The sequence below is a fragment of the Schistocerca americana genome, chromosome 1 (genome assembly GCF_021461395.2).
Source record: "Schistocerca americana isolate TAMUIC-IGC-003095 chromosome 1, iqSchAmer2.1, whole genome shotgun sequence".
Taxonomy (NCBI): domain Eukaryota; kingdom Metazoa; phylum Arthropoda; class Insecta; order Orthoptera; family Acrididae; genus Schistocerca; species Schistocerca americana.
The window spans coordinates 563,048,038-563,060,987 of record NC_060119.1 but is presented as its reverse complement, the minus strand read 5'-3'; positions in this window follow the sequence as shown (position 1 = coordinate 563,060,987).

Below are 12,950 nucleotides of genomic sequence, written 5' to 3'. Positions count from 1 at the left end.
GCTACGTCACAGGTTCCTCTCTCTCTCTCAGCTCTCGAGGAAGACGACAAAGAATGCACCCTATGTATTCCTATTTATATCAGTATCAACCGTCAATGTCTCTTTGCAATCTGCGGCTGTATTTTACATTTTTCTTATCGCAGATATTGACACATTTCGTAATTACATTATGAGTATAGAAATATTACAATCATAAATACATCGAGAATATTACTACAGAAAATATTACAATAATAACGAATGTCCTTTACACAAAATTAAATAATATTTTTTGTTAGATAATTACAGTATACACAAATTGCTTCATAGCGGCGTATATAGTACAATTAAATTTTAGTTTATTAATAGTGTGTGTGTTGCCAGGGAACGTTACAAGCTCCATTAAATTCCACAGCTTCTTGTTACTGCCTTGCCTTTCAACACGCAGTGGTTCATGCAAGATGGAGCAATGCTACATACTGCAAACACTGTGTTGGAGCTTTTACGGGAGCATTTTGACATGGGGATCATTTCACTCAGGTTTCCAGGTCGCTTCAATGACGGACAAAATTGGCCCCCAATAGTCCAGACCTCAATCCATGTGACTTTTTTCTTTGGGGGTACCTAAAGGAAAAAATTTTCCCGAAACGTCCATATGATTTAATGGAGCTCAGAAAACTTATTCTTCAAGCCTACAGTGAAATTACGGAAGACGTGCCGTAGAGTAATCACTAACTTCAGTGTTCGTTTGAAGTAAGTTAAGAAACTAAATGGTGGACATATTGAGCATGTGCTGAGTCAGAACAAGTCTCCATGGACGGCTTTTCGTTGTAGTATACGTTCCTTTCAGATTGTATTTACAATAAAGTTTATATTCAAAAACAAAATGGTAACACATTTCGTGCACCACCCTGTAGATAGCCTAAGCAAGTTATTGAAAGTATGTTAGGGCAAAGTGACCACTTGGCTGCTTTGCCCTGCCAGACGACTGGCCACTTCGCCTGACTGGACGAAATTACACTGATTGTTGTCTGAAAACGACAATACGTAACTACCAAATACATAAATATATAGTTCCCAAGGTTAAAATATAACGTTTTACCAGCACTATAGCAATTAAATGTTGCAGTGCATACATTGTAAATATACGCAATTGAACTGGTCACTACTTTCCATCAGACGTATAGAAAAAACAACTGCAGACGAGTGCATCCATCTATCTCCACAAGACTCGCTGGCAATACCAAAGAAGTCTCTTGGAATAATTTTAAGTGTTCTCCACTAGGCTGCAGCACTCTCGAAGGGAATAAAAGCAATTGGCTACTTTACCCACTCTGCTCACTATAGCCGCCCATACCCTATAGCTTAAAGTGTAACATGCGAAGAAAAGATCAACATTGTATGTAAAAGCTTAGCTTCTCTTGCAGCTTATTAACTTTAGAGACCAATATCCTATGTGAAAGCAAAGCTTTTCTTGTACCAACATTATGTACATTAACTTAAACCATTAACTTTTCCTGTTTGTGTGTTCGCGCTACTTAACAATGATGTTGCTATTGGCTGACTACATCACGTGTCCTATGCTCTGAATTAGAGATGGGCAAACTGAAACAAGTAACTGTTTCGAAACAAATGAAACAGTACAATGTAATGTTTCGATACGCTGTTTCGAAACAGTGAAACAGTTTGTGTGTTGTAATCTAATAAACCTAGACATTTTATCATCTTGAATGTCTACTGTATAGGTATGTCCATATAAACCCAAATGAGGTGCGAGAGCGCTAATCATAACGCAGAAAGTATGAAACTATCACTTAGGCGTCTTGGCAGTTTCGTATTTCATGCTGCAAATGCGCTGCTTTCGTGTCGTGTGACTTTCATACTTTTCAATTGGCTGAGGACAGCCATAGCTGAAGACAGAAGAACCGCCACGAACGGAACTGGAGGTGGGAGCGAACTGCAGAAACAACGGATATGGTACTGGGATTCCCACATTCTGCTAGTATGGGAATATACCCATCCTGCTAATTTCCATGCACACAAAGGGAATCATTGTGGATAATAGGCACAGTGACTATATACTCACAAATAATGCCAAATAATTCGAATAAATAACAAAATATAACAGAAAAATTTTTGTCCTTCAAGGTGTTTCGAACCGTAACTGTAAATTCACCATGCTTCCCAGCCCTTCCCGTTCACCATTACACTATCAGTGATATGCCAAACAGATTGCTTGCAATTATACCTACATTAAACTTACGTATATGTATAATAACTGTCACTCTACGCCTTTTTTTATGCAAAATGTTCTAGGCTTACTTGCGTTTCTTAGTATGATACAGAGAAATGTATGTTATAAAAAAAGTGTAATTTAACTGAATGATTTTCACATATTTATTATTTTGAATGTGAATAGTATGCGTTGTTTTATTGTTTGGTCAATGTTTATAAAAACAAATGTTACGCCATTTCGGAATAGGACAGTCATCTAGAAACGAAGCTTTATTTTCGGATACTTTAAGCTTCATGCTATTGCTTGTCAAAACGATTTCGACACTCTTGAAAGTGTTTCACGAAGTGGTATGTTGTGTTTCAGTACCTGTGCCGAGCCCGAATCTCGTCCGACACAGGGCGGAATGAAACATCACTGTTTCGATACAATCAGTCCGTTCCAAGCACAGGTGGACTGAAACAGCTTTATTTTGAAACAACGATACAGTTTCTGTGTCTAGTTCGAGATCGAATCTGGTCCGGATATCCGAGACAGGGGCGGAATGAAACACCACTGTTTCGAAACAGTGAACCACAGCCGTTCCGAAACACTGAAACAGTTCCACGTATCGATACACTGTATCGAAACATAGAAACAGTGGCCAAGTCTAACAGGCGTCTAAAGCTAGCGAAATGAGGGATGCTCAACTACCGGACCTACCGATAGATGGCTCTAGCGCGTGCCGGCAAGACGTTGTATAATGAAGTGTCCGCCATATCTGAATTTGGCAAACAAACGAAGTGTCAAAACACGGATGAAAATGTTTTTCGTTCTGCGCCCTCATAAGTATTTTATATTGGATGTTCTAGATATCTACACATCAACATAATGAAGTGTTTCTAATCTAGCGAGAAAAAACAGTGACAGTTCTGCTATGAAATTCCTAAATTCGAGTGTGTTTTGAAAGTTTGACAAGCGGACCTATAAATTGTTTACCATTTTATGAGTGCTTTACTTATTTGCCCGTTTTAAAACACTATTTAAGATTCAATGGAGGTCAACAAATTACCTTACTTGCCGAAACTTTTAACTACTGGTATAATTCGGAAAATCAAGTGTGGACAACAGTGAAGACGTCTCTTGAAAAAAAGTTGACGTCGTTTGCTGAGGGGTATCTTTACTGACAACAGAAATTACAACTGAACTATTAAAGTATTACTTACGTATAAACAGAAAAAAATGTTATTTTTCTTTATCTGAAGTGATGCATTGCCATGCTGACACTGTAATTGCAACATGCACTTACGAATTTGGCTCTCCCTTTGATCAGTAATTTAAATGCCATGATTTTATTAACGCCTGTACATGACACGGTGTATTTAAACTGAGTGATATGGTAGAAGCACCAGTATTTAACAGTGCTTCAGTCTTTGATACGAGACAAGAAATACATTTGAATGAGATAAACTCAAAGCCCAACATTAAGGCTCCTCTTAAATGCATGACTTGTATTGGACTGATCCATGATGATGTAGGGAGTGAAGGAAGTTGTTGAAAATAACCTCGATCACAGCTGTTAATTTTAAGGTTGGCGTGTCTTAAAACTGTAATTTTCCAGTCTGACACCCAAACAAATTTCAAATTGAATTCAAAACATGTCAGTGAGCAAAATTAATTACACTTTGACTTGCAACCACAGAATTCTATTTCTGTGAATCTTGGTTCCAGTCTTTGACATGGTGTCAATCACTGGAATGAGTGGTTGTCAGTATACGGCCCAAGCAAAAAACAAACCTGAAAGTGAAAGCTGCAGAAGCTGGCCAGACAGGCACCCCAATGGCTGCTACAATCTGTGTGAGACAAGGGTGACATTATATTGCAAATTTATTGTAAAAAATTCCATATTGTCTGAATTTGTCCTATACTGACAGGACAATCTAGTCCAGTCGATTTTCTTATCTGCAAAAGTACACTAGCCAATACCAGTGGCACAAAGGTAGTGCCACATTACAAACTATCTGGTAACAACAGAAGTATTAGTGGACGATGTACAGTAAATAATATGTAATAATCTGAGAAATTCAAAATTGGTTTGAAGAAATAGGACAGTATTGGGAAAGAGAGTAACATTTTGAAAATAACAAATGACGCAAGTAGAGTTCTCAGTTATGAAAGCTCGCTTAAATTTTTTTCCCCTCTCTCTCTTTTCGATTATCAAGGGAAAAATGTGATAACATAAAAGTGCAAGAAAGTTGTGTACAATGTTGGAAATGATGAAAAAGAAAATCTCACTATGCTTCCTCCTCCATGTGAAGAGTATTCCTGTAATAATAGCTAATAGCATACCAAGAACATGAGGGTGTCACAGTGGAGATCTGTTTTGTGGTACAGACACCTGATACAACTATTCCACAACAAAACGTACTTTCAGTAGGTGTGGTACCAGTGCACTCCCACAGGATAACAGAATATTATGTACTCCAGGAATCACATTGGGTACACCACATACAGCATAAATTGTACAGCAACTACAATGCTTTGTGAGCAAGTAATAATAGTATCTTTAATTTTAACATAACTCTTGACTCCCATAATTATCTGCTTATACGTGTGCTTGTACTACAGGTTATTGGTAAAGCAAATACTAATTGAATACGTCTTCACACTTTTAATACTTAGCAGAAATTCTGAAAAAAGTAAATTGTTTTATTACTGTATCACCTCTATGGCGAATTAAGAGGTACTGACTGGTTTCTTTGAACGTTTAATAGAAGCCTTCTTTTTTACCTGCTATTGATTACGAGCCATTCCAAGTTCTGTACAGAACAATCTCTCGCATTTTTCATGAGGTTTGTTATTCTGTACACTAATATTTCTTCTTCTAAATGGTAAATAATGCATTCAGACAGTGCTGGTATTAAAGGTAATTCATGAAATAAATTATATTTAAGCCAGAAAATTAAAGGTTCCACATGGCACATGAAAAGTACCTTGCTACACACATGTATGTACAGATTCCAAAATGTCTGTGAATTTGAGTTACAAACTTTTTTAAATAGAAATATGAAGATCACAATACTTTGGGTCTGCAATAATTCAAACGTAAAATACTTTAGTTCCCTATGGGAAACTTTGTTCTTTATGTGACTCGTGCAACTGCTTTCACTCTTAATGGAAAACTAAATGGTTTATGTTAAAGTTAACAAGCAAAAAGTGTAACCATTGTTACATAATTTCTGTGAAGTAAGATTCCTTAATGTTATTTCCTTCCTTTGTCATCATAACTCGATAATTTCAGTTCCGTATGGGACATAAGAACTAACAAAATGAAATGCTTTTATTACTATGACCAAACAAAATCTTTTTAACATGTAGTACACAGTTCAAATCAGCAAAAAGTGTAACCGTATAATTAAGGTAAATGTTGATGAGAATTAGGCATGTAACATGAATACTGAAATTTCCTAGATTTCCACGTGTACCTGTAATCACTGTATTCTGTACTTTGTAAGGCTAGAAAGATAATTCTATATGATTATTTGCATTCTCTTCCCCCCCCCCCCCCCCCCCCCCATTCCTTTCCACAGGAAAATATAATAGAAAGACATCCTAACAAAATAAGGACAAAATTCAGAAAATTAGGTTTTGCCTGACTCAGGTCCCCTTATTCTAGAATGGTTATAAAGTAATAAGAATGCTTATGATCAACTGGAACATTGTGTTCATTATAGGAAGTATTAAAACAAGAATTAACAGAGTAACAATTTTATTGCTCTTATGTTGCAGAGTATCCAGAAACATTACTGTTTGAAACATAGGGCCACTGCATACTTCATTAGATCACACCCATCCTGTGATTAAACTGTTTTCTTAAAGTGAAAAATTCAAGTTAACATAGTTATTGAGGGACATATTTTCTCACACTGAAAGCCATCTGTCAAATAAGTCTCAGCACATTTTTTTCATTAATTTCACAAAAATCACCCGTTTTTAATGCAAGTGCATATTTTGTAACACCAAACATCTTAAAATAAGCTTGTATAATAAACAATTATAATTTTGTTACAATATCTACACAGGATGTAAAGACTTAATTTTACTTCAATGTGATTCATCTTTTGAAGTTCATCATTACACAACAACAAATCTATGGACAAAATAGTTTTAAAAAATCTGTCAAAATGTCGCACCCATCTGCATGGAATGTCCCATTACATAATTTTTCCAATTTGAGCACTATACATGATTAAACAATATGAGTTTATTTAACTTCTGCCTTATACTTGATTTGTTGTTTAAAATAAATTTTCTCAGCAGGCTTTTTTTCCACATGTTTTTAAGCGTATGCAGGAGTATAGGGATGCAATCTTACAAACAAGTTGAGTCTGATGTAAGTCCTCAATCCTAATTTCATAACGGTAATCATGAAGAGCAGGAAATGGGTAATCTACAAATTTATTTTTAATGTTAGCAAATACTTCAAAGGAGATTCAACACGAAGCATACTTGTCAGAGCTATGTGCCTTACTGATTGCACATTGAAAATTATCCCAAAAGCAAAAATATTTCTTGCATGGAGCAGCAATGGAACACCAATGATTTTTAAGCTTTTGATATAATTTTCAGTGTGTCTGAAAATACCAACGTGTTGACTGGGTGTTGTGTGATGTCCTTAGGTTAGTTAAGTTTAAGTAGTTCTAAGTTCTAGGGGACTGTTGACCATAATTGTTAAGTTCCATAGTGCTCAGAGCCATTTGAACCATTTTTTTTAATTTAATTTTTTTTTTTTTTTTTTTTTTAATACCAAGCCAATAAGATTTGTTGTCAAGTCTCAGGGGGCTCTTATACCCTTTACCTAATGGATTTCTGGAGTTCAGAATATCAATAATCCTATCAATATTATACAAAAATTCTACTGTTGCTTCACTTCCTTTAATATTTGGATCACCAACCCTCCTCAAACACTCTATACTATCTGTCACACTAGAACTCAGCCTGTGGAACTAATGAAACATTCATTTTTCTATTTACATAACTTATATGTTGTCCTGATAGTTTGTTGGCAAATGTCATACCTTCTTCTTGTTGTACCTTGTTCAATTGCTCAACGAAAGGCCATCTAATAGTGCCAGTTGGAGATGATGTACCTTGTTCAATTGCTCAACGAAATGCCATCTAATAATGCCAGTTGGAGACTCAATAGCAGATACTTCTGCTAGAGCATTTCTGGCAAACTTAATCATATGACATGCCCAAGATACAATAAACATTGTAGCTCTTATAATCACCCTTGGAAAAATTTAAAGTACAGCCAAGTGTACGTAAAGTGCTTATATTTACCTTGCAGCCATCACATGTAACACACCAAACCCTAATGCCAGAACTATGCAGCCTCTCTAAAGCGGATTTTATCAGTGTGGCCTGATTATTTGCCTGTACACCGTTGATAAAGAAATATGCAATCGGGCATATAAATTTGCCTTTAATAGAGACAAGCATGAAAACCAGAGCCTCAGATGCCTCTATTACTTCTTTTGACTGAGGCACTTCCCCACCAAACTCTAAAAAACCTGTGTATTGCTTAGTTCCTTGGTCCCAAACTACTTGCTTCCTAAGTGCCACACTGTCTACAATTAGACATGAATTGCTGAACTGGTCCCTTACAATTGGGTTCGAATCAATGTAGGCCTACTTAAAAACATCTTTTAAGAAGCCAGTTTCACAGTCGACACTTGCCCCCCTTTTGGGAATCAATGATTTATGGGTCAGAGGCATTAATTTTTGCAGGTATTCATATGCTGCTGGTGAATAAAAGTACACAGTCATCGCAAACATTTTCACATTTGTTGTGTATCTATTACCCTTTGACGAGAGAGAGTTGTCCACAAAATTGCACACTAATTCCACTTATGTAACTATTCAGGAAGATGCCCCTTCTCCTTCAATGAACTTATGATGTCATCCATGGAAAACACTTTCTTCTCTCTTCTTCGAAGTTTTTCACGGACACACTTCAGTTTACGTTTTAATTCGTGCACAATGTCTGAGAAAAAATTGCAAGTTTCGGTCGCTTGTCTTCCATTTCTACTTTCGGCTGTATACCACAATCAATTACTTGAGAACCAACTGCACTCTGAAATAAAGAAACAATTTCGTTATATATGATTGAAATAACTCAAGGCTTGATGAAAAAATATTATAAGAAAACTTTGGGGGTGTGAAAACATCCTTATACTAACGATTTCGACACAATTCGTAGCTTCTGCATTGGATAAATGGGACATGCTTTCCACGGAAGAATTCTCATTGACAACATTCTCCACGCAATCAGTAGCTTCTGCAGAGGGCAAATAAAGCACGGATTCCAGGACAGAACGCTAAAAACAAAAATATGGAACTGTATTACAACTTTGCGTAGACCTATGTAGCCCATCTGTGTCCGTACGAAATAAATTCACAAAAGTCAAAACCACACACATAGCAAGGAAATTAATTAGCTACCTCAAATGGAGAAGCATCGTAGTCACTCAAAATCCTAAAATGTCGTCGTGGCTGCTTATTTGGTGGCATCAAATGTGTCGGAAAGTCAGAAATTGATGGCACTGCTTCGGATCTGAGACGTTTCTTCCACGTTCCAGGGCTCACTACGTAATCTTCTTGTGGGAAAAGGTTTCCGCAAAGAAAACTGCAAGACTTAGGTTTAAAATCTTTCCGCTTCACGGAAGTAATCCACTTCTTTAGCAGCTCTGGGTGCTTTAGAGGAAACCTGTTCAAAAACATCGAATTAGCAAACGCACTAAGTCTGTATTGTTGGCGTATTGTATCGGCAGTCTTATCACCTGTGAAATGGTAAGTCACTTTCCTTACTCCATCGCTTCGCACAATTGAAAGCGGAACAAGAAATCACCATTTCGATAATCCTTAATTCCTTATACACCGTACAGACCGAGAGAAACTTCTTGGCAAATTCAAATATGGCGGGCAATACAGACGATAGTAATCAGCTGGTAGAGCCATCTATCGGTAGGTCCGGTAGTTGAGCATCCCTCATTTCGCTAGCTTTAGACGCCTGTCCAAGTCTACTCTGAATAACTGTTGTCTTCGGGACTTCGGCTGACGAGTTCACAATTCACATGACTGGCTTACAAAAGTGCGTCGCACTCTCGATTTCAATGCTTCGGAAAGTAACATGTTGTGTTTGCTAGAATTCGAATTTATACCCTCTTAATACGTAAATATGCAGCGTTCATGTAGCTTCAATCAAAGATCTTTATTAAACGTGTTTTTTTCTCTGAGTTTAGTTTTCTACAATGCCAGGAAATTGTACGCCTGTGTTTAAAACCATAACCAGTCAAAGGATAAGTTTTTAACATGGAAAAGGTGTGTTTTCACCCGGGAGAAAGTGTATTTTTAACTGGGAGATCCGGGAAAAATCCGGGATTTTTTTCTTTGCCCGTGTATACACCCTGGTCTGTGAAAATATCTACGCCCGAAGCATACAGTTACCACCTTCATACCTTAGCAAAAGACCTGGCCGAGAAAATTCTGGCCGTATGCAAAATTGTTAAGCATGTCGAAGGCTTTTAGATTAGATTAGATTAGATTTACTTTCATTCCAATTGATCCGTAGTGAGGAGGTCCTCCTGGATGTGGAACATGTCAGAAAAACAACAATACATGACAAATATTTACAACTAAAACAAATAAGCTAATGTACCATTCCACAGGTCCCAAGTGGAATGATCGTCATTTTTAATGAACACTAAGAGTCATTTTACAAATACTAATGCACTGAATTTAAAATAAAAAACGTTTTTTATTTATTTATAAGGTAATCCAGTTATTTGTTGACCCGTCTAGTGAAGCAGTTGAAGACAGCAAAACGAAACCAAAGTTTTAAAAGTCACATTTAGAAATTGTTCACACAGTAGGATCATACAAACATATCATCATATAGACTCCATTGTGGATGACACAGTAATAAGAATACCTGGCATAGAGAAACAACTGAAAGAATTGAAAACAAACTGGTCACCAGGTCCAACTGGAATACAAGTTCGGTTTTACAATGAGTACTCTACAGCATTGGCCCCTCACTTATATGCATTTACTGTGAATCTATCACCCAGCACAAAGTTACAAGTGACTTAAAGAAAGCGCAGGTGATACCTGCATGTAAGAAGGGTACAAGAATGGACCTGCAAAATTACAGACCAATATCCTTAACATCGGTTTGCAGGAGAATTCTTGAATACATTATGAATTCAAATACAATAAATTTCCTTGAGACAGAAAAGCTAGTGTGGATTTAGAAAGCATTGCTTGTGCAAAATTCAGATAGCCCTTTCCTGACATGATATCCTGCAAACTATGGATGAAGGATAACAGGCAGATTCCAAACTCCTCAATTTCCAGCAACTGTTTGACATAGTGCACCACTACAGACTGTTGATGAAAGTCCAAGCATACTGTTTAGGTTCCCACATATTATTGGCTCAAAGACTTTTTAAATAATAGAATCCAGTACGTTGTCCTCAAGGGTGTGTGTTCATTACAGAAAAGGGTATCATCAGAAGTGCTGCAGAGAAGTGGGATAGGGCACTCTCATTCTCTGTATACTCCAGACAGGATAGACAGGTTGCTACTTACTATATAAAAGACACATCAAGTTGCAGACAGGCACAATTAAAAGACACCTACATAGAGCTTTTGGCCACAGTCTTCATCAGTAAAAGAAAGACAAGCACACACCGCCAACTCCAGCATCTTAGGCTCGAATACAACTATCACGTGTGATGCAAGCAGTAATCTGGAATTTTGTGGTAAGTTCCTATGGAACCAAACCGCTGAAAGGACGTCATCAGTCCCTAGGCCTACACACTACTTAATCTAACTTTCACTAAAGCCCGTCTCACACGGAGCAAGGTTCGCCGCAAGTTTGCGAGATGGCGTGCATGCTCGCCGGCTTGCAGGGAAGGGAGCCGGCTATCTTCCATCTCGAAGCTCTCCCACGGTGCAAGATCGGCAGCTAGTTGTGTTGTGATTGGCTGCATGTTGTATTGAACGAAGATGGCTGCTTCAGGTACAGATGTTCAGAGCAAACTGCCATTATTTTGGTGCTAAACGATGCAGAAATGCATGCTAATGAGAGAAGAAGAAAGAAAGAATTGACGAAAAACTGTATTAAGAGGAGAAACGCTGGAAAAGGTGTGTTCTCCATGCTTCATAAAGAGTTGAGGTTAGTTCGCATAACACCTACTTTTGTTTGAAAAGTATCACCATTTCATTACTGTTTGACTTTATAAATATACCAATAATGACTGTTATATACGACTTTATTTTATAGGATAGAAGATCGTACATCCTTTGCAAATTTTATACGTATGGATATGGTCGAAGAAGACACACGTCACTTGCAACTCTTCCGAGTGCTTCTGCACGCAAGTGCTTATTATGGTAGTTTGCGCTTTTCATGATGTACAGACACTGTTCTTCCCTATAAGTACATATTAATGCTTTAATCGCTTCCTTGGACCACTGCGGTGCCATTATTTAATAATTATACGCACTTCGTACCACACCTCACAACAGCAGAAAAGCGACTATCAACAAAGGCTTCCCGCCCAAGCTTTCCGCGACTGACGTCACAAACGAAACGTCTCATGATTGGCCAATGCAGGTGGCACGCAGGGAACCTTACAAGAAAAATAGCACCGGACCTATCCTGGAAATCTTACAAGGTCCCCAGCAAGGTAGCCCGCTAGCAGACGACGGAGCCTGCAAGGTAGCCGTCGCCGTGTTGTGGAGTGTGCAGGGACTAGACTGCCAACAGGTGCAGTGTCTTGAGGTTGGGAGGCAGGGAGGTGGGAAAAAAAGATGGTTCAGGTAGTGAAGCACCAATCTGGATCCTTGCCTCCACCAACAGTTTTCCTGAACTACGCAGGTGGTTGTTATCCTTACAACATATTCACAGCTCTCTTAATTATCTCGGCCTCAACCTACACTAACATACTGTTCCCACACCCTCAACCCAACAGTTCCCACCCCCCTTCGTCCCATCATCTTCTCCCCACTCTCATCTTCCACCCTGTTTATTTGCTGGCCTCTGACAATGCATCTGCCCATATTTCTCCACTCCTCTCCTTTTTTCTCCCACCTTCCTGCCCCAAAACCTCCTGACATTGCACCTGTTGGCAGTCTAGTGCCTCCACACTCCACCTGACAGTGTTCGTCTCTCTCTCTCCCCACTCCTACACTACTATCCCTTCCCCGCCCCTCCAGATTGCTGCTTGCATCCCACTTGGTAATGCATTCCAGCCCTAGATGCTGGTGTTCGTAGTCGTGTCTGTGTAAGATGTGCTTGCTTGCTTGCTTTTTGTGTGTGTGTGTGTGTGTGTGTGTGTGTGTGTGTGTGTGTGTAGCAATCTGCCTTTTCCTACATTGTTGTACATAAATGATCTGACAGAAAGGGTGATAATGCTGTGGTGTATGGGAAGGTGTCATCATTGAGTGATGGTAGGAGTGGACGGTATGACTTAGAATTTCTAGCTGGTGTTACGAATGGCAGCTTACTCTAAATGTAGAAAAATTGTAAGTTATTGTAGATGATTAAGAAAAACTAAATGTAGAAAAATTGTACGTTACTGTGGATGATTAGGAAAAACTATGTCACATTTGGATACAGACAACAGTTGGATTAAAGGAAGACACTGAAGCAATTCAGAGGTGAGCTGCTAGATTTGTTACCTGTAGGTTC